Here is a 23,167-nt window from a genome sequence, read left to right as displayed (position 1 = left end):
TTTTCTTAGTAATTTAAGACTTGAAGTTTCTATTTCAAATACAGAATTATCATTAGAATACTTGTCTTAGTTGTTACTGATGGGGTTGTAGTATACTCACGAGGTTGGGGAAGGCACTGTAATACAAGAGACTCTCCCACACAAGGCACTTATTTAACAAGACTAAAGGACAAATAATCTGTAAGAAATAGAAACCATAGATGAAAATGTTGCCTGAATTTCTGTTGACAAGGTTCTCACTGTAAATAGGATGAATAATTTTCCCTTTTAATTTCCTCTCTCTTGTGTGTGTGTGAATTTTAACTAGGGCTATGTGAAATTCTTAACCACTGAAGAGAGAGTTTACCTCTTGATCTCCAAAAATATTTTGCTGATTCCTCTTATTCAATTAGTTTCTGTTGTCTGAAGCTGCATGTATGCTGTGAGTTCAAGGCCATCTTAACTATGTTGCCCTCCACAGATGATTAGCTGGGTAGGTGATTAAATAAAATAAGCTACCGAGTCTGGTCATGGGATTTGCCCTGGGAGAGGAATCTGGTGAAACAGACCTATATCTGCATTAGCCTGCTCAGGCTGCCATAACAAAATGCCACAGATTGGGTGGCTTACACAAAAGCAATTTATTTTCTCACAGCCTTGAGTCTAGGAGTCTGAGATGAAGGCATTGGCAGGGTTGGTTTCTTCTGAGGCCTCTCTCCAAGGCTTATAGATTGCCATCTTCTCTCTGTGTCTTCGCATGGTCTTCCCTCTGTGCATGTCTGATGTCTATATCCTACTATCCTCTTCTTTTTTTAAAATTTTTTAAATATAACTTTATTGATTTCAGAGAGAGGAAAGGAGAGGGAGAGAGAGAGACAGAAACATCAATGATGAGAGAGTCATTGATCGAGCCCACAACCCAGGCATGTGCCCTGACCGGAAATCGAACCTTGATCTCCTGGATCCTAGGTTGACGCTCAACCGCTGAGCCATGCCCGGCCGGGCTATCCTCTTCTTAAAAGGTTACTACTCATATTGAATTAAGGCCCAGTCATACAACTTCTAAAATCTTAATTAATTCCAAATCCAGTCACATTCTGAGATACTGGGGTTAGAACTTCAACAGATGAATTTTTTTTTGGGGGGGGGGGGACACAATTTAGTCCATAATAGGCACTTAACTAAGTTGCCATCTACAGATGATGAGCAGTTGGGATTAAAGAAAACAGGCTAATGAGACCGGTCATGCAATGTGCCCTGGGCTAGGAATCCTGTGAACCAGACCTGTCCTGTTGCTATATTAAAAAGAGAATCAGGCAACTGGAACTATGCTTACCCAAGCCTGGCCTCAGGCTTTGAAACTGTTCAAGAATGTTGGCTTTTCTAAAATCTGGCCCTGTTTTAACTCACGTTTAAAATTTATTCCTTGCTCTGGACGCTGGCTCAGTTGATTGGAGCACCGTCCCACCAAAAGGTTTTGGGTTCAATCCCCGGTCATGGCATACACGGGAGGCAACCAATCGATGTTTCTCTTTCACTTCAGTGTTTCTCTCTCTCACCTTTCCTCTCTCTCTGAAAAAAAAAATAATAATAAATACATACCCTCAGACACAGATTAAAGAAAGTCACTAAACTGTATTTCTTAATTCTTCCATATGTAAAATTATACAGTATTGACAAACCTAACTAATGCCATGGATTCACATGTGTGGTTCCTCTTATTCAGTTAGTTCCCATTGTCTGAAGTTGTGTGTGTGAGTCGCTTCTAAACTGAGTATTGCTTGGATGTTCATTAATAGGCCCTCTTCAGACTTTAGCTTACAGAGAGTTTGCTAATAAAATACATGTAGGTAACTACTGTGTTTCTCTTTAAGCATGATTCCTTGGAGAATCATATTCTTTGTTAAACACCAAAGCAGCCCACTCAGTAGAGGAACTGCTAACCAGCTGTTAAATGGTATTGCCTAAAAAAGAAAACGATAAAGAGAAAAAGAAAAGAAGAAAAGAAGAGGGCCATTTGGGTTACAAAAATATGTTTTTATGGGTCTCTGCAGAACCCATACAAGAGTGAGTGCAGTGAAATCTTGCACTCACATATATATATGTGATATATATATCACATTTTCTTTATCCAATTGTCTATTGATTGACACCTAAGTTGCTTCCAAATCTTTGGCAAACCAACGAGTAACTTAGAAAAAAGAAAAATATTTTCTGATAGGAAGACTGATAAAATCATTTAATACTTCCCATATGATAGACATTTTAAAGTTAAAATCAGTTTTGTTGTTCATCTGCTTGCATATGTTATATTTATTATGTTAGTATTTTTAGAAAATATTTATTTTCAGCTTTTCAGTGCTTTCTCAAAAATTATTCTGTGCAATAGGCTGTGTACATCACTATTAAAATTGTTAATAGGTCAAGTAGTTTGTCAAGTAGTTGAGCTACCAGGCTGTGTAAGGTGACCCTGGAAAGTTATAAGAAGTGGTTTATGATCTCCAAAGTCTTTAATATTTTTGCCTACAAAACTGTAGCCCATCAACAAACATTTGAGGAATATTGTATCTTCCATTAACTATACAAAGTTTAAAGGCAATTTATTAATGCAAAACAGATCTTACACATGTGCTGTAAAAACAGGACATCTTTCATGTAATCAGCCATTACATGTGAGTCTGGGGAAAACTGGGTGAACCTTCTTATATTCAGAGGGAAAAATTGGTCAACTGCCATTTCTTTGAAATAGTACCTCTTAATCATTTGTAGCAGCACAGAAAGAGACTCGAACTAAAGAAAAATTAATGTGGAATCGTAGAAGTTGGACTAGTTGTTTGGAAGGACTGTCTACACTTGTTGGCTTTTTAAGAGTAATAATGTCTTATGCCCTGACTCATAATCAGGGAGGAGTGAGGGATAAGCATTCATTTGAGCACAACTCTTGGATAGCTCTAAATAATAACACATATACACTTTGTATATTACCTGGTAGGAAAGTAAGAGGCCTAACCCCAACTGCCAACTAAATACTTCATCCATGTTTCTTAATCACTCCTGACTTAACTCCTGTCTGCTCTAAGCATGAAAAATGATTTCACTGCTATTGCAGTTCTGTTTCCTCAGTGTGTGTGTGTGTGTGATTTTTTTTTAAATTTGTTTGGCCATCTTATAAAACAGATATGAAATAAAAGCAATTTCCGTTAAGAGTTGTGGAAATCAGTAATGGTGATTCCACTAATTAATGTAATTGAAAGACATCTACGCAGTGCTGTGTAGTGGTTAGGAGTATGGGCTTCAGAGTCAGGCTACCTAGGTTCACACCCTTGCCCTGCTAGTGTGATCATGAGGAGGTTACGTCTCTCTCCTTAACTCAGGTTTCTCCTCTGAAAAATGAGTATAATAATAGTATGACTGCCTTTTATGGTTGTAAGAATTGAATTGATTAATAAAGAAACTTGGAGTAATGAACATTTTTTAATATATAGTTGGCATACAATATTATATTAGTTTCGTGACTACAACATAGTGATCAACATTTATATACCTTATGATGATGTGATCACCATACTAAGTCTAGTAACCATCTATGGCTGTGCAAAGTTATTAAAATATTATTGACTGTATTCCCTGTGTTATATAGTACATCTCTGTGGCTTATTTATTTTTTAACTGCAGATTTGTACTTCTTATTCCCCTTCACCTTTTTCACCCATCCCACATCCTTCCTCGTTTGACAACCATTAGTTAGTTCTCTGTGAGTCTGTTTTTGTTTTATTTTGTTTGTTTGTTGTTGTTGGTTTGTTTTTTTGTGTGGCTTTGTTTGTTTGTTTGTTTTAGATTTCACGTATAAGTGAAATCATATGGTCTTTCTCGTCTGACTTATTTCACTTAGCATAATACCTTCTTGGTCCATCCATGTGGTCACAAATGGCAAGATTTCATTCTTTTCTTTTTTTGCTGAGTAATGTTCTATTGTATATATATATCACATTTTCTTTATCCAACCGTCTATTGATTGACACCTAGGTTGCTTCTATGTCTTGGCTATTGTAATTAATGTTGCAATGAACATAGGGGTGCATATATCTTTTTGGATTAGTGCTTTTTTAAGATAAATTGCTGAAACTTAGAGCAATATTTACCATATTGTGAGCAAGATTAAAGTGATAGCATAGTTTGCCAAATAAAATACTTATATTTAGCTATCCTAGCAGATTATTTTGTTCATAGCCTGAATATTTATGGTGTTTTTTATCTTTTCTGATGATTTGGATCAGGTACACTTAAAAGGAGGAGACACCTTAAAAAAATTTTTTTTTCAATTACAGTTTACACACAGTATTATCCTGTATTAGTTTCAGATGTATAGCAATGTGGTTAGAAAATCATGTACTTTACAGAGTGGTCTCTCCAATGCTTCAAATACCCACTTGGCCCCATACATAGTTATCATGATATTATTGACTATATTTCCTATGCTATAATCTACATCTCTCTGACTATTCTGTAACTACCAATATGGACTGCTTAATTCCCTCACCTTTTTCACCCAGTCCCCTCCTCTCTCCCCTCTAGTAACTGTCAGTCTGTTTTCTATATCTATGAGTCTGTTTCCATTTTGTTTGCTTGTTTAGTTTGTTATTTATATTCCACATATAAGTGAAATCATATGGTATTTATCTTTCTCTGACTAACTTATTTCACTTAGCATAACACTGTCTAGGTCTGTCATGTTGTTGTAAAAAGTAAGATTTCATTCTTTTTTATGGCCAAGTAGTATTCCATTGTGTAAATGTACCACAGCTCTTTTATCCACTCATCTATTGATAGGCACTTGGCTTGCTTCCATATCTTGGCTACTGTAAACAGTGTTTCAATAAACATAGGAGTTTATATACAGGGTGGGGGCAAAAGTAGGTTTACAATTGTTTGTATGGAAAATGCAATAATTAAAAAATAATAATACAAGAATAAACTCTGTGTTTCAAGTTCTCACAACTGCAAACCTACTTTTGCCCCACCCTATATTCTTTTGAATCAGTAGAGGAAACACCATTTTTGAATATCCTCTATATTCCTGGCACTTTGAATCACTCCAATTACCTTTTTATTTCACAAATAAGGAAATGGATTCATCAAGTATAAGTGACTTACTCAGAGCCACATGGCTATGTGGTCACAGAGCAGGAATGACAGGGCAGGATTTGTCTTTTACAAAAACTTATTCAATCTCAATTGCATTGTGAGCAAACAGCATTCAAGTGTCATCTGAGTTTCCTGGATGGTTTGAGAACCACTCAAAGCAACTTAGAACACAAGTGTGTAGCACCAGAAACTGAGTTACTAAAACTTGACTTCCAGATGGTCAGAATTCTGTACCAAGCTGAGAGTCATTCTGATACTCTCAGGATTTGTCTTTATTAATAAAGACCCAATGGCTTATGACCAGCCCATCTTTTCATCTAAACATTAATTTACTGAACATTTAGGTGCCTATTTTTTTAGTAGCTATCCTAGGTGCTCTATCTATATGTAAGGATAATCACAATAATTTTGACAATATTTATTATAATTATCACCTATTGAAAAACTACTCAAAACTAGGCACTGTGAAAAGTGCTTCACATGTTTTAACTCCTTGAATCCTCTTGGCTACCATATGAAATTTTTTTTATTGTTCAAAATATTATAGATGCTCCTTTTTTTCCTCATTGACCCCTTTACCATATGAATCTTAACTCTACTTGTCAAATAGTTCTGCCCGATTCAAGTATTTATCTTAAAAAATATCTAAAGGGGAGCTTTACCTTAGATTTTCAAAGACTTCTCAATATGTTGAAAATGACTGAAGATATACCCTATATTTATATAAGTTTTATTAAATTACACAAAGTAATAAAATGGTATATAGTGTGTTCTTTATCTTCATAAGGGATTTATTATCCTTAAATATCATATGTAAGAAAATAATTTCTATGACAATTTAGTCAGGTGCTTCTTCCATTGTCCCACTTTAATTTGTCTTAATGCTGTGATAACTGCCTTTGACCCCTTTTATTAAGTCTTTGCTTATGCATTTGCTTAGAACAAGCATCTCTGTATGGTTACTTTTCAATTTGTTCACTCTGTATATGTGAGGTGGAAAAGTAGGTATTCATTTTCATTGGAAAGATGTTACAAGTGTTCTTAAAGTTTAGTGTGGATCCATAGAGATGCCACTCCCTACAGTGAAAGTAAGCCTTGATTAGATCTATGCCTCAAACTATTTGCTATTCTGAGACTAAGGTTCACTTTCATTTAAGAATATACCACCATGGAAATTCTTATCCTAATGGCATGGCAAATGGAAATTCTTTCCCCTGTTGGGAGCTGAAGCTGGAGAAAAAGAAAGGAAGAGTCAGGGATTGAGTCTGGTATAAGAATTGAGGGCCCGTGGTTCCTCCTTTGGAGAGTGGAGACAGGTGCAGGAGAATCTTGGAAAAGCAAATTTGCTGTTAATCTTTAGATATACCTTGGGAAATTCTGAGCATTATATCCAGTGTGGCTTGAGAATGATAAGGCAGGGCAGTAAATTAGGATTGATTGAGGATAATGTCTAGGTAAATGGGATTGAGACATTAGTCTCATATCCCCATAGTCTGAGGATGGTGTTTAGGCAACCCAGAAGTTCCCTGTGCCCTGCTGGTTGATGAAGAGGTGCTTAAAAGAACCAGGTTGTATGGGGGGCTGCAGAGAATGTTTCTGGGTGCTATGGGGAAGCATTGGACTTGAGCATCTGATACTAGCCCAGAGACCAAATGAACCAGGTAGGTCTAATTAGGCACATCTCACCAGATATGGGCAGATAATTTTCAGTGACTAATTGGGCTAAACTTGATTGTAGGAGAAGATACCTTAACCCCCTAAGGCCATAGTTTCTCCTGGGAAGAAAGCAGGAAGAATGGGAAAGGGAATAATTAAAAATTCAGAGTTTATATAATGAAAAATGTGAGTTACTAATATCCCAAAGAGACTCTTGACCCTAAAAGATCAAACTCCCTTGAAAGTATTTAAAAGATTTTTTAAATCTACTGAGTAGAAATGGAAACTTGAGACAGATGACATCATGTTTGGATTTTTAAAGTGTATTTTTTGTACATATGAATTATAGTGTACAAATTTCAACTCTTGCTGTAGTAGTATATTTGGCATATGACACAGTAAAAGACTTATTGTAAGGCATGCAAGCTGCCATGAGCCCAAACTGATGAATTTGTTACTTTTAAACCACAAACAATCCTCAAGCAAGGAAACTTACAAAATTGCCACAACTCTAATTTTGTGTCTCTGAAAATTTCCACTCCCACCATCATGTGGTCAAATTAGGGTTCACATTCCTCCCAGGAGCAGCCCTAATGCATCTTTATAAATCCTTAAGTTTCCAAAATGTAGCAGCATCTGCCTTGGTTGCCTTGCTTCTTGAGTGCCTTCCACAGCTCACCAGTCCTGAATCTTGAGGTGGCCCCCTATGTAGCTTGAGCCTGTCCCAACCAGTATCAATATATCATCCATGGGCCTGCCTTTCCTTTCAAAGTATGACCTAACTTTAAAAAAAAAGTCTATGCCTGAAGACATGAGCTCATATGGTCAGTCTGGGACATCCACGCTCATGTTATACATGGCTGCCCCCCACATTCCCCACCTTGCTTCCAAGGGCTCATAAATCATTTTCCTTAACAGTTCTCTGAATTCCTAGGAGGATGTTCTAAGTCTACTACTGCTTTTGTTGCAGTCTCCCTTTCCCTCCACAGACATTCTTCTGAAAGTTTAGTGTCTATGGTAGATTGTACTTCATTGGTTCAGTTAGAGGGTATGGCTTAGTTTGGGAGCAGCTATATAATCTGCTTTGTATTTTTCAGAGTAAATAACATGAGCTGCTGGAACAAATATTTGTGATTTATTTCTCATTGCCATACAAAGCAGGTTGAGTGACTCCTAAAAGCAGTCACTCAGAAATTCCACCTCCTTCCATCAATGTGACTACACCATCTCACAATCCTTTGGTCCTAGCTATGTAGATAAAGTAAAGTGTGTTCAAGAGACATGCTTGGGGTTAGGTCTAAAAACAGCATACATCAGCTGCATCCACATGTGCATGGACCTTTCTTTCCTCTTAAGAAGTGATACAACTTTAAACAAAGTTCATGCCTAAAAAGAGACTGGGAAATATATAGCATACATCCATTAGCACTTGCCTGTCATTGTCTGCCCTCTGGACACCAAAGATCAGGTAGCTTTCCCCTCTATGCACATAGAACACACTAATCCCATTCCCAAGGGAGATGATGTGAAGTCCACGCAGTCACTGCGTCCAGTTCACAGTTTAAGGCCTCAGGGCTCTGTAGTGCTTTCTATCAAACCCAAATATGCTGCCTCTTGATCTTTTAATCTATAAACTCAAATAATAAGTCATCCCTTCTCTTCAACTTCTATTCTTGATATACAGTAGTGATCAGGGAAGATAAACTTAGTAAGCCTCTTACTGGGAAAAAAGAAAGGAAGGAAGACCCTCAGAAGTCATTGGTCTATAGCAGCAATTTTTAACCGGTGTGCCGCAAGAATGTTTAAAACATGCAATACCTGACTATTTAGTTGGGGCACTGAGCTCTTTTCTCTTAGATTGTCAAATAAAAAAATGACAACAGCCAACACAACAATAGCCGTCCAGTGTGGTTGAATCAAAATTATACCTATTTTTTTGGTCAGCTCAGCAAAATATATAATATGTTTTGGTGTGCCACGGAATTTTAGTAGTTAGTTTATGTGTGCCATGAGATGAAAATGGTTGAATATTGCTGGCCTCTAGCAATGCTTGAATCCTGTGCAGCAAGCTCTGTAAAGGCCTGATATTTGGGGAGGTGGGGAAAGTGCTCAGGGGGTCTCCAATTCTGTTCTGTAGGAGAGAATCCCTTATCTGGTATTTTTTGTGCCTCTTTACTTTGCCCTCTGAAAGAATTTTCTTTATCTATGATTCTCCTTGGCCATATCTGAAGTGGCTGTTGGTGGCTATGTAGTCTTTAAAACCTGCCTCATACTTTTGAAAGGTGAGGGGTTCATGGGAACTTTTAAGTCTCAATCAATCATGTTTTTTGTTTTTCATCAGGACTCTTGGTTTTGGTTTTTTAAATAATACATTTTCTCAAAAAATTAGTGGGCTTCTGAACTCTGCTTCCAGCCATTTTCATTTGCCCATCCCACGTTCAAAATTCTTTTCTGTGCATGATTCTCAAGCTGATTTATTTCTTTGCTTCCTTACTCCTTTACCTTTCAACCTAATGTGTGCTCACTTGAGATTGTCTCAAATGTTGTAGTTGAGTGGGGAAGTCAGACTTTTCATATGATTGTTGCCACAGATTTTATTAAAGGTTGATTGGTTAAGACATTTCTCAAAGCCTCTTTCAATATTCTCTCTTACTGTTTGAAGTTCAAAACCCATGGTTTTCTAGCCCTTACAGGCCCAATACAGAGTCAGGGAGAAAATCTGGGGGCATGAACCATGAATTCATCTGACTTGTTTATAGACTCAAGAAATATACTAATAAAATCATTGTAGGTTGACACGTAGGCATTTCCTTTGCTCTGAGGAAACATGCCTGAAAAATTTATATAATTTGAAAGTGGAAAGAAGGCAGTGTCTTGAGGAGCCTATGACAACAATATTAAAACTAATTAGTCCTCTGATTTACAGACTGTGGTACCAGCGTCACCAGTATCTGCTCAGGAGGATTCTTCAGTTGAAACACGGGTAAGGCAGTAAGCATCTTCTCTAATAGGTTTCTTAGACCTAAGAAAATTCTTAACAAAGAGCAGTGACATTATTCCTATGATATTTTACAAAAATGGCCATTATCTCTCTCTCCTCCCTGAATCCAAGCTCTTTGTGATGTGACTTTGTAGTCCCTCTAATCAATAGATCACATTCAAAAGTCACCAAATATAAAATGAAACAAACAAAAATTTAGATTCTTAAGATCCAAATAATCTAAAATTATATCTAAATTATTTGCAGACATAAATAATAAGACAGAAAATTATGAAGGGAAAAAAGATTATAAAATAACCAGCAGAAATGAAAAGAATCAGAGAGAACATCTAGAAATGAAAAATAAAATGTTCAAGTTGAAAATGTAATGAATGGGTTAAATAGCAGAGTTAGGAAAGAATCAATGAATTTGCAACTTTACCAACAATAGGTGGTGCTAGCACTGAATATTATCATTATTAAAAATATTTATTATAGTAGACAAAGAATATTAATCAATTTAGAAAAGAAAAAATACACATGACCATTGAAGAATGCTTTTCTAAAAACTTTCAATCTCACTAGTATTTAGAGAGATGCAAATTAAATAACAGCATATTTTGTTTATTAGCTTGGCAAGGATTAAAGGGTGATGCCAAGCGTTGGCATGAGTGTAGGAAAATAATAAACTACACACACACTGCTCTTAAGAGCAAAAATTGGCACAACCTTTCTTGACACTTGTTTCAAAGGGTTTAACAGGCAAAGTCTTTGACTCAAAAATGCCACTTAAAATATTTTCCCTTAGGAAAATAATTATACAGATGCACCAAGAAGTTATGTAGAAAAATGTTCCTTGAAGGATTTTTTTTTTTGTAATAGGAACAAATTGTAGCAATTATAAACAATTAAAATATACAAATTTTTAAAAAATAATTTTTATTACACTGGGGTGGTAAATAGCTATTAGAAATAATTGTATGGATATTTAATCAACATAAAAAATGTATATAAATATTAAAGAAGCAAGTTTTATAAAAATACATGTGATACATCTAAGAATTTCTAAATGTGGGCACAAATTTATGTGCATAAGAAAAACTCTGAAAACAGATATATCAAACTTTAAATAGTGAATATCTTTGCATGTTTGAATTTCAAGTGATTTTACATTAGTCTTTTGGGGGAGTTTTTTTATTTTTGATCTTTCTTTTATTAGAGGGTCATGTTTTACCAATGTGATAATTTTTATAGAAAAACACAACTTGCTCATTTGAAAGGCAGAAATAGTCACATTGTTAACATATTTGTTGATTCCTGACAGTTGAATAATTCATTCCAGTATTTCTTTTTTTCTCTTTTGTAATTTTACACTCACAGGTTTTATAATTTATTCTTTAATTGTTTCCTTTCTTGTAAAACTTAGAGTTCTTCATATATTTAAAATAGTAAACTTGGTTTCTCATTATAATTGCATTTAAATTACATCATATGACCACATATATAATATTGAGACCCTAAGTTTGAGGAAGTCTTCATGATGTAGAAACTACTTTCATGTACTTATCTCAAACAGCCTATTTCCTCCAACAGCTACTTTAAACCATCACAGCTCTACTCAAGTTAGACTGTACCATTTCCTCTCCTCATACTCAGAAGATAACCTGACTACTTACTTCATAGATGGAAACTCTTTCAAATTCCTTCCTGTTTCACTCCTCCACTCTTCCCATTCACAGCCCCATGGACATTTATCTGCATCTACAAATATCCTTATCTCCACTGAACCCTCCCTTCAGTAGTAAGAATTGTCCTTCCTCTTGGGTCCTGGATCCCATCCTCTGTCATAATCTTCAGTCCATCAGTAATCTCCCACTTTCTTCTGTATGTATCTCTTTGTTGCTTCATTTTCCTCTGTATATAAGCAAGTTAAATTTCCATCTGCCTAAAATAAGAACAAAACAAACATCCCCCACCCCTGCAGAGAAAAGCCCAAATCCTTCCTCGAGCTTTTCTTAGCACAGTGACCTAAAGGATCTATGATCACGATGAGCTCTGAACATTTATCAAACACTCAGAAAGAGTCTGGCACTGTAATAGTCTCCTTTGCTACACAGATGAATAGGTCAAGTGCCTTTGAGGAGCTTACTATTGGCTTTTTATAGTTAGAACTCTTGGTGTGATTTACACAGTTGGTTACAATGGAGCTTCATTCAGGTAGGGGCAGCTTCTATGAATGCTGCTGGGGGATTTTGGACTAAAGGAGGAAATGACTAATAAGTGAAGATCCCTTGCCCTCTTTCAATATTCAGAAGAGAGCTACAGATGCCCCTTAGCTAGGAGATGCCATCGGTCCTCTTTCCTACACTGTCAAGATTATGAAAATAATAGTGTACAGTTGTCACATCTACTGTGGTCAGGCTTCTACTCTCCTTACTGAACTAAAATGACAACAGATAATTTTCCAAATTCTTCTCTTTCTTGACTTCTCTGAAATGTCTGGTGCTTGACCACCTCTCTCCTTCCTGAAACCCTCCTCCTCCTCCTAAACTTCATTGTTGCTTCCCCATCACTCTGGCTACTTTTCCCCGGAGATCATTTATGAACTACTTTCCCTTTGTTTACCCTCTGCTCTGTTCTCTCTTCATCATTCCCCTGACCTCTTTTGTCTTCATCCACAACTTTTACTCCCACATGTATTTTAGAAGTATTGAAGAAAGAATGGATTTAAGATTGATTTCATCCACAAATAAATCTTAAGAAAACAGAGGAAAAAAGAACTGAGTGTCCATTCTAAGATCTCTTGCCCCATAAGAGCTAGAATGATCCTGAACTCACCTGGGTGTCCTCACTCCAAATCCCGTCTATGTGTTCCTGTGCAATCCTTCTGAAAATAGTTTTGGAACCATTTTCCCCACCATGTTCTGGCATATCAAGAATATTTAAGTTGGTACTTTCCTTCTCCTCCAATAGGGCTCTCTCTCTTTTTTTCAATGTGAGGTTTTAGTTTTTATTTTTAATCACCTGTAGGAATAAAATTTCCCTGGATGTTATGATGATTCAAAGATAAAATTCTTAATACAAGTTAGAATTGGAGCGCAAAACAAGCCTTAATAAATTTAAGAGGACTGAACTCATATTAATTATCATTTCCAACCACAACAGTATAAAATTAGAAATTAATTACATGAAGAAAACTAGAAAATTCACATATGTGTTGATTAAACAACATGCTATTGAACAACCAATGGGTCAAAGAAAGAATCAAAAGAGAAATAAAAATGTATATTGAGACAATCAAAAATGGAAAGATAACATACCAAAATTTGTGAGATGTAGCTAAAGCAGTTCTAAGAGAAAAAATTCACAGTGGCAAATGCCTACCTCAAGAAATAAGAAAAGTCTCAAATAATCTAAGTTTACACCTCTGGGAACTACAGAAAGAATAAACAAAGCCCAAAGTTAGTAGATGGAAGGAAATAATAAAGATTGGAGCAGAAACAAATGATATAGAGACCAAAAAGGCAATAGTAAAGACCAAATAAATGGAAAGTTGGTTCTTTGAAAAGGTAAACAAAATTGATAAGCCTTTAGGTAGACTCACCAAGAAAAGGAGAGAGGACTCAAATAAGTAAAATCAGAAATAAAAAAATAGTTACAACTGATCACAAAAATATAGAGGATCATGTTATTATGAACAATTGTGCACCAACAAATTGGACAACCTAAAAGAAATGGATAAATTCTTGGAAACGTACAACCTACCAAGACTGAGTCATGATGAAATAGAAAATCTGAACAGACTAATTACTAGTAAGGAGGATAAATCAATAATCAAACATCTCCCAACAAACAAAAGTTCAGGACTAGATGGATTCATTGGTGAATTCTACAAAAATTCAAAGAAGAATTAATAATCCTTCTCAAAACCTTCAAAAAATTGAAGAGAAGGAACTCTTCCAAACGTACTTTATGAGGCCAACATTACTCTGATACTAAAACCAGACAAGGGTGCCTCAAGAAAAGAAAATTATGGACCAATATCTCTGATGGACATACATGCAATAATTATCAACAAAAGTCAGCCATACATTGAAAGGATGATACACCATGATCAAGTGAGATTCATTCCAGGAATGCAAGATGGTCAACATCTGGAAATCAATGTGATACACTACATTAACAAAATTAAGGATAAAATTATACGGTAATTTCAATAGATGGAGAAAAAGCATTTGACAAGATCCCAAATCCTTCCATGATAAAAACTCTCAATGAAGTGCCTATAGAGGGAACATACCTTAACATAATAAAGGTTGTATATGACAAGTACACAGCTACCATCATACTCAATGGTGAAAAACTGAAAGCCTTTTTATCTAAGGTCAGGAATAAGACAAGGATGCCCACTCTCACCATTTCTATTCAACATAGAATTGCAATAATTAGGCAAGAAAAAGAAATAAAAGGCATCTAAATTGAAAAGGAAAAAGCAAAACTGTCACTATTTCCAGATGACATAATGTTATTTATAGAAAACTCTAAAGAGATAACCAAATAGCCATTACAACTAATAAATTCAGTAAGTTGCAGAATACAAAATCAATGCACAAAAATCTGTTGTTTCTATATACTAATAATGAAGTATCAGAAAGAGAAATTTTAAAAAAATTCCAGCCAGCTGGAGTGGCTCAGTTGGTTGATCATCCTCTTGTCCACCAAAAGACTGCCCATTCAATTCCTGGTCAGGGAGCATACCTGGGTGGCAGGTTCCATCCCTGGTCAAGGCATGTACACAAGGCAACCAATCAATGTTTCTCTCTTACATCAGTGTTTCTCTCTCTCTCCCTTCTCTCTAAGCATATACTCAGGTGAGGATTAAAAAAAAATTTTTTTTTAAAAAAAGGAAAAACAATCCCATTTACAACCGCATCAAAGAGAATAAAATACCTGGAAATAAATTTAAGGAGGTGAAAAACCTGTATATTAAAAAAACTCTAAGACATTAATGAAATAAATTGGAGGCACAAATAAATGAAAAGATATTCCATGCTCATGGATTAAAAGAATATTGTTAAAATGTCCATATTACCCAAAGCAATCTACAGATTCAATGTAATCCTTATCTAAATTCCAATGGCATTTTTCAATGAAATAGAACTAATAATCCTAAAATTTGTATGAAACCACATAAAAGCCCAAATAACCAAAAAAATCTTGAGAAAGAAAGGAGAACAAAGCTGAAAGCATGATCCTTGATTTCAAACTATATTACAAAGCTATAGTAATTAAAACAGCATGATATTGGCATAAAAAGAGACACATAGGTCAATGGAACAGGACAGAGAGCCCCAAAATAAACCCATGCTTATATGGTCAATTAATATATGATAAGGGAGGCAAGAATACACAATGGGGAAACAACAGTCTCTTCAGTAATTGATGTTGAGAAAACAGGACAGCCACATGCAAAAGAATGAACCTGAAATACTATCTTACACCATACACAAAAATTAACTTGAAATGGGTAAGCAGGACTACATCATACTAAAAACTTCTGCAAAGAAAAGGAAATCATCAACAAAATGAAAAGACAACTTACTGAATGGAAGAAAATATTTGCAAATCTATCTGATAAGGGGTTAGTATCCAAAATATATAAGTAACAACTCAATAGCAAAAAGCAAACAATCCAATTAAAAATGGGCAGAGATATGAATAGACATTTTTAAAAAAAAATATATCTTTATTGATTTCAGAGAGAGGAAGGGAGAGGGAGAGAGAGAGATAGAAACATCAATGATGAGAGAGTCATTGATCAGCTGCAGCCCGCAACCCGGGCATGTGCCCTGACCGGGAATCGAACCCTGATCGCCTGGATCCTAGGTCGATGCTCAACTGTTGAGCCACGCCCGGCCGGGCATGAATAGAATTTTTCCAAAGAATATATACAAATGACCCATAGACACATGAAAAAATGCTTGACATCTTTCATCATCAGGGAAATGCAAAAATAAATAAATAGCTCACCAGAAAAACACACACAAGGCAAATCAAAACTCATTCACAACTGTTAGAATGGCTATTCTAAAAAATACAAGAAGTAACAAGTGCTGGTGAGGACGTGGAGAAGAGGGAACCTTTATATGCTATTGGTGGGAATGTATATTGCTGCAGCCACTATGGAAAATAGTATGGAGGCTCCTCAAAAAATTAAAAATAGAACTACCATATGATCCAGCAATTTCACTTTGGATGTTTATCTGAAGAGTTGAAAAGATATCTGCCCCCTCTACCCCCCCGTTCATTGCAACATTATTTACAATAGCCAAGATGTGGGAAAAAACCTAATATATATATGTATATATACACATACATATGTGTGTATATATATGTGTGTATATATATATTTGTGTGTATATATATATACTTGTGGCATTTCTACAACTTGCACATTTATATATATATATTATTCAGCCACAAAAAAAGAATGAAACCTTGCCATTTGCAACAGCGTGGATGGACCTCAAAGGGAATTATGCTAAGTGAATTAAGTAAGAGTAAGACAAATACCATATGATCTCTCTTATATGTGGAATCTAAAAACAAACAACCCATAGATATAGAGAACAGAATGGTGATGGCCAGAGATGGGGGGTGGGGTGAGGTGAGAAATGGGTAAAGGTGGTATACATTTATTTTTAAAAAAGAATCTAACTGCTACAAATGTATAACATAACTTCACCAAAGGAAGTGGGAAAAAATTACCTACTGAGGAAATGAGTAGGGACTATAAGACTAAGTACTAAAGGAACTGTACATAAGCACTGTACTGTAGTTAAAAAAAATTGTTTCTCATTAAAGTACAGGTTAACAATTCTGATGCCACTGTATATGTATTCTGGGACTGAGCAAATGAGCAAATAGATAATGGATAGTTATATTAAAAAAGAGATAAAATTTAAAAATTAAAATATGTATACTTTGAATAAAATACTAAGAGTAACTTAAAACTGCAAAGTGCAACATAGGAAAATAGTATTTTTTAAAAATAAGGTCATGTAGCCCAATGTTACAGTCAAACATGCATATATTTAAATATGTATACAGATATGAATGTATAAAATAGTTATATCAATATATAAACCTATCATGTGGCATTTCTACAACTTGCACATGTATATGGTTAATTTACATGTATATTTTGTATGGGTGGGTCTTTTGCAGCATGTTTTTGAGGTCCACAGCGGCAGGGGATGGGAAAGGGCAGGCGGCCACAGCCCGACTGTGTATTTCAGATGGTCTGTGGTGCTGCTGGTGCCATCCCTCTTAGACAAACCCCCTACCTGGTCTGCCAGCCTGCCAGCCTTCTGAGGCCCATGCTTGCTTTGCTGAGGGTTCTCCATGAGGCCCATGACCCTTAGGCCCCATAACAACCTGAAGAGGTGACTCAAGCTTTGCCTCTGTTGTGCTCCTGCGTGGTGGATAATGGTGTGTCAGGTAATAAAGCCGAGACCGTCATGTTGGTGGTCACAGTGCGCAGGGCTGACTCAGACCGATTCGGTAAGAGTGTGCAGGGGAAGAATAGCCCCTCTCCCCACTCCCATCCACAGCACTCAGCTTGTTCAAGCCAGAGGGGCTGAGGGGCTTCTGCTTCTATCCCCTAGAAACAGAAGGGGTCGAGGGGGGAGGGAGGAGGCCTGCTCTAGTCAGGGGGACGTGGTCAGCAGGGGACCTCCTTCTTGTAGGAGGTCTCTGTGTGCCTGGAGATTCTCGTCTGCCAGGCAGATAAGCCTCGGTTCATTTGAACTATAATAAGTAGGCTGTGTAATATGTGTGTGGTGTGCACACATGCATGTATGAAAGTAATTCTTTGGGAATATAACCTGATCTGTTTACATGGAATATGATTAATTTTGCCTCTGACTTTTAAATACATTTCCAGGAAATCAAACATGGAAGAAAATATTTGCAAATCTATCTGATAAGGGGTTAGATCCAAAATATATAAGTAGCAACTCAACAGCAAAAAAACAAACAATCCAATTAAAAAATGGGCAGAGGACTCGAATAGACATTTCTCCAAAGAATACATACAAATGACCCACAGACATATGAAAAGATACTCGACATCTTTCATCATCAGGGAAATGCAAAGATAAATAAATAAATTGCACACCAAGACACATACATATTACACTTAGAGGACTTCCTGGATATGCATAGAGAAAAACAAAAACAAAAAAAACCTGAAGGGATATATAGTAAAATGCAATAGTTTGTTTCTGAGCATTATAAATGCTTATGATTATTTTTTCTTTCTTTTACTCTTTCTGGTTTTCCAAATATAAAATAAATAATCCTCAAGTATTATTTTTATAGTAAGTCTATTTGTGCTGGGATCTGTGGCCTCTAGTCTGCAATACCTAGTAACTAATTGATTTTGTAGTAGCAATAATAATTATGAGAAAAACTAGAGCTTTAACCAACCATTACTAAGATTTGTTTCGCTAATCTCCTTTAACTAGTCACTTGCTGAATTTTTGCAGGATTTGTTTTTAAAATAAAAATTTTACAGTCAAATACTTTGGGTATTGCTCAGTCAGAACACTTTATTCCATCAAACACTCAAGCTGTTAACCAAAGAATGAAATCACGATGAGATCATTAATAAAGGCAATTTGGCGCTTTAGAAACCATTCCACACACTATTTTAAAAAGACTCTTATCGATGCCAGTGAAATAACAATGACTAATAGTTTTAACATTGATATGATTATGATGCATTAAAGTCCCTATCTAGTTATAATATGTCAACATTTGAGCATGATTTACAAACTCTATCTTGTCAGAGAATTTATTGTCTTCATTTACTAGAATAAGAAAAATAAAGAAAGTTAAATGATTTACCCAAAGATCACATCATCATTCTAAACGTCGGCAAATGGAAATTTGTTCCCTGACATCTAATTAAGTGCTCTATTTATTAGTGAGCATTTCCCATCAGTGATGCCATTCTCAGTAAATAATCCTTATAGAATCAACTTATTTACCAATATGCTCTGTGAATAGTAACAGTAATTTGGCTTTATATGTACACTTCAGTTTGAATTTTGAAAATTATCCAAATATTTTTTTGGAGGGGTCATAATAAGAGAAATTTGGAGTATGGAGAGATATCATATAATGCTAAGAAATAAATGTAAAACTGTTTGAAATAAAACTTTCATTATAAGATTTTTTTCTCAAAGTTCAATTCCATCTAAATCTAATTCCTCAAATTTTGTAGCAAGTGAGGCAGATACAGAGGACCTTTCTCCCAGGCCTTTCCCATTTGCTTCCGATTTGAGCTGTCAGTGCTGCAAACTTTCTGCCTTACAATTTTTTGTTTCCTTTTGTTTTAGTCCTCTTGAAACCATGAGGGAAGTAAAAAAAAATAGAATATTTTAATATTTTTAATTTGGGGGGTAAAGTTTGGGCTACATGGAAGTCTCATTTTATTTTTGGTTTGAGTTACTTTGTTCTCTTTTAGTTTTAATAAAATGTGAAACAAGACAAACTCTCTAGTGTATAAGCTTGTTTATTTTATTGTGCTCTGTTTAGTTATTCAAGAAAAAAAAGTTACAAAAGTGTAATCGTTGCCATCTGTTGTATTTGAAGTAGAATCTAACCCAAAAGTCAAAAAAGTCATAGCAACAACTTATAAAAACAACTGCAATAATATCAACTCACTATGGTTACTGGTGAAACTTTATTTTTCTCCCAAATGAAGTAAGTTTCCTTAGAGGATTATTCTAACATTTGATTTATATCATTATTAAATTTGCCTCCAAAATCATCAAAGTCTCTAATAACACTGTTTTTTAACTCTGCCTGATAGGAGATTAGTAGATTTTTTTTGTCACTCTGACTCAAGGCTCATCAGAATTCCCTCTTTGGAGACTATTATTTTTAAGAACTTCGTAGGATACGATTTTAAGGAGCAATGTTTGTACATATGTGTGTACATTTTCCCATAGTAGTAAATGGCTACTGTTACTAGCTAATACCAAAGCATGCAAATTTGGTCAAGTGTAGGATTTGCATTATGGCTGAAGATATTTGTTCATGTGATGGTACAGCCTTAGGCCATGTTTGTATGTGTGTGGTTTTTTTGTGGTTTTCTTTTTTAGAAATTGTAGTTATAGAACACGGTGTGGTCTTTAAGGTAAACATGTCTTATACATACAATATTGCTATCTCTTGAGAGAATAAAGGCTTAATAAGGCATCGATTGGTTTCTTTTGAAGTCAGCAGAGCTAATATTTAATGCTACTCATTGGACTCGCCAGTGTACCTACTTGCTTTTTTATCTTTCAAAAGGGAACTCTAATCACTCCATCAAAGGAAAGGAGGACCTTCCACTGTGTGTATACATATAGCTTTTAAAGTCATAGATTTAATACCTCTACATATTTTTCAAAGGAAGCATAATCCAAATTAATGTGGACATTCAAGAACATAACATACTTTACAGAAATTAGCACAAAACAGTGTCAAATTATTTAATTTTTTCTCTACTTCAATTTCAGGAGTAAAATAACTATTATATAAATAAATAAAATAATTAAAATGGCCAATACCAAATTTTCATTTGTAATATAAAATTTACAATCAGTATACTTTTACTATCTAAGAAAAGTATTGTGAATTATACATAAGAAAATAAATTTAAATGTCCTCTGAATTTTTTCAGGACAAAATTTTTAAAAATCCTATTGTTGCAATTTCTACATGAGTAAAATTTGAATTAATGTGATGTACGGTGTTGGCAGGGTTTGTGCATGTGTGTGAGTGTTTGGTAGAAAAGAAAATGGGTAGAAGAAAAAAGTATTCACTTATTTAATATGTACCATGCTTAACTGTTATGTATTAGGTATTATGTGGGATTCATCACAGCTTTGAGGAGTTTACAGGCTAGGGTAGCTGGGGAAAATCACATGCATTCATATCACTGCCTGCCACCCATTACTCGTACAATCTTAATGCCAGGCCACATGAGCTTGGAAATAAATGTAGATCATATTTTTCATAACAAACCTTATTCCTTTGGCTGTATTCCCCATCACTAAACTATTTTCCCTAGCTATTTTTAGGATTCCTTAGATGGCACTCATATGTGTTTAGGGTATGGTGTTTTGGCTACAGTAACCACGTGCCATTTTTTCTTTTAAATTTTTTCTTTTTCTTCTGAAAAGATTTGGCTATATGTGGTCCAGAATGTTGGTAGGCAACTTACATGAGCCGCTGCATGCCATCCAAAGCTTTATTTGTGTGTGTGTGTGTGTGAGTGTATGTGTGCACGTGTGCGAGTGCACCCTATTGCCTCGTTTCATTTTCAAAGGCACCAGAGTCAGTTCTACAGGGTTTTTCTTGGGCCTGCCAAACTTGCTATTTAACCACCTACTGAAAACTTAGTGTCAAAGAGATGTCATGGCTAAAGCTGAACTGTGTGGAAGGCCCCCACTGCTGGGAGAGTTGACGGTCCTCAGGCTCTGTAGCTGGGATATACAACTAAAATAAGAGAAATTCTTTCTCTTTACCATTTATGGTATGGACACCAGCGATATTCAGAATTTTAGTGAAGCAATCATTCATTTTTGCTTGCTGGTCACTCCTTCTCTCCATGGGAATCAGACATAAATTCGTAGAGACAGGGAAGGAAGGTCGTACCCAAATCACACAATCCTCTAATGAAAAGGAGGTTGTAATTGGGCCCATCTTGTGTGCCTACCCCTGTTTCCCTTAAAGTTTTCCCCACAGTCTATTGTCTATTTGCAAATATACTACTTGTGTCTACCTCACCTGTCCTAAACTTGTCTAAATGCTGAACACAATTTATATGCATAGCTGGGATTCCTGTAGCATAAGAATGAGCAAACAAGGAGTTATAGGGCTTCTGAGAAGGAAAAGAAAACCTTTATTAAGACGATTTTATAAATTAACACTTGAGCCGATATTTGCACAGTTGAGGAGATATGCCCGATATGCAGAGTTAAGAAAATTCAAGTTGTACATGGGAACTAACAACAACAACAAAAAATCCAGTTATATGGCAACTTTTAAGCATAAAGGATTCAACATAGGGGAATCAGGGCTTATGAATTCATGGAAGGAGCGGAGGACTGTTGGTCCTTCAGGAAAATCTCTCAGAGCATCACAGAACTGACACCAGAATCTCCTCGTGCTTCACGAGGCTGCTATGGGTTTTGTTACGTTTATGAACATCCCAGAGGCGTTGCTGTCCAGGGATTAGAAAGCAGTGCCTGCTGCCGCCACAGTAGACACTGGGCATCCAGCTACCTGGAGAGGGAACAGTGAAATGATTCGCAGGGACATGTCACTTTCTTACAACTTTGCTTTCCCGCAGAGAAAATTAGCCTCTGGTTCAGTTTTCCCATTCTAAGTATTATGCAAATGCATCTGATTGGAGAAATTTTTTTTTTTTTTCCAGCTGAAAGATGGAAAAATTTACACCATAGAATTTGGGCAAACAATACACACAGGGCTCTCCCCTCCCCTCCCCCTACAGAACTGGTTTTTAAACATTAATTAGCACATCACTGGCACATTGACTCAATCCACAGACTCTTCCGTGTTTTGATCAAGATAGGTAATATATAAATAAAAGTGTGAAATAAGATTAGAATTTTCATAAAATATTTGATGTTGACAATTATAAAGCCATTTCTTTTGTTATTTATTTATATTTTTTTTTGGTAAAAGTTTCTCACAAATGAAAGCACAGGACCTCATAATACCACTCTGACATCATATATTAAGGAACTAGAGAGAAGTAAAGTAAAAGCTGGTACTGTTAGCCTACTCACATTTATTAAAATATTGATTCTATGGTTTCTGTCCTGACCCAATTTTACAGTTCAAAGCTGTCTAGATATGAAGATACCTTTTAGATGTCACATGATATAATGACTCATTTTTTTCTACTATCCAAACATCATAGATATTATGTCCAATTGGAATAAAAAATATCACTAACAACTGAGATAGTTCATTTGCATCAGTATAAATATTTTCAGTTTATATCAAAATGAAAATCAATATCAATCTTTTTAAAAAGTTGTATGTAAGTTGGAAGAAAAGATTTCAATATACCCTTGACTTTTTCTTGATAATAGTAATCACATTCATTTTGATTCAAGCCAGAGTAGTCCTTTTTGTTTTTCTTTTAAATTTCTAAATGTTCCTAAGTGCCATACTGGTATAAACAGAAGAAAAATCTAAATTCTTAGTTGTCATAGAATCAAAGTTAGACCTTGGATGGGAATATATTCTACCTTCTTAAACCGCATATAATGACACTAAGAAGGTATAACTTTTAAGAAGTTTTAAGAAGAATGGAATTAA

Source organism: Miniopterus natalensis, chromosome 5, assembly GCF_054644295.1.
Source record: "Miniopterus natalensis isolate mMinNat1 chromosome 5, mMinNat1.hap1, whole genome shotgun sequence".
Classification (NCBI taxonomy): Eukaryota; Metazoa; Chordata; class Mammalia; order Chiroptera; family Miniopteridae; genus Miniopterus; species Miniopterus natalensis.
The sequence above is the reverse complement of the archived record's forward strand: the minus strand, read 5'-3'. Positions refer to the sequence as shown.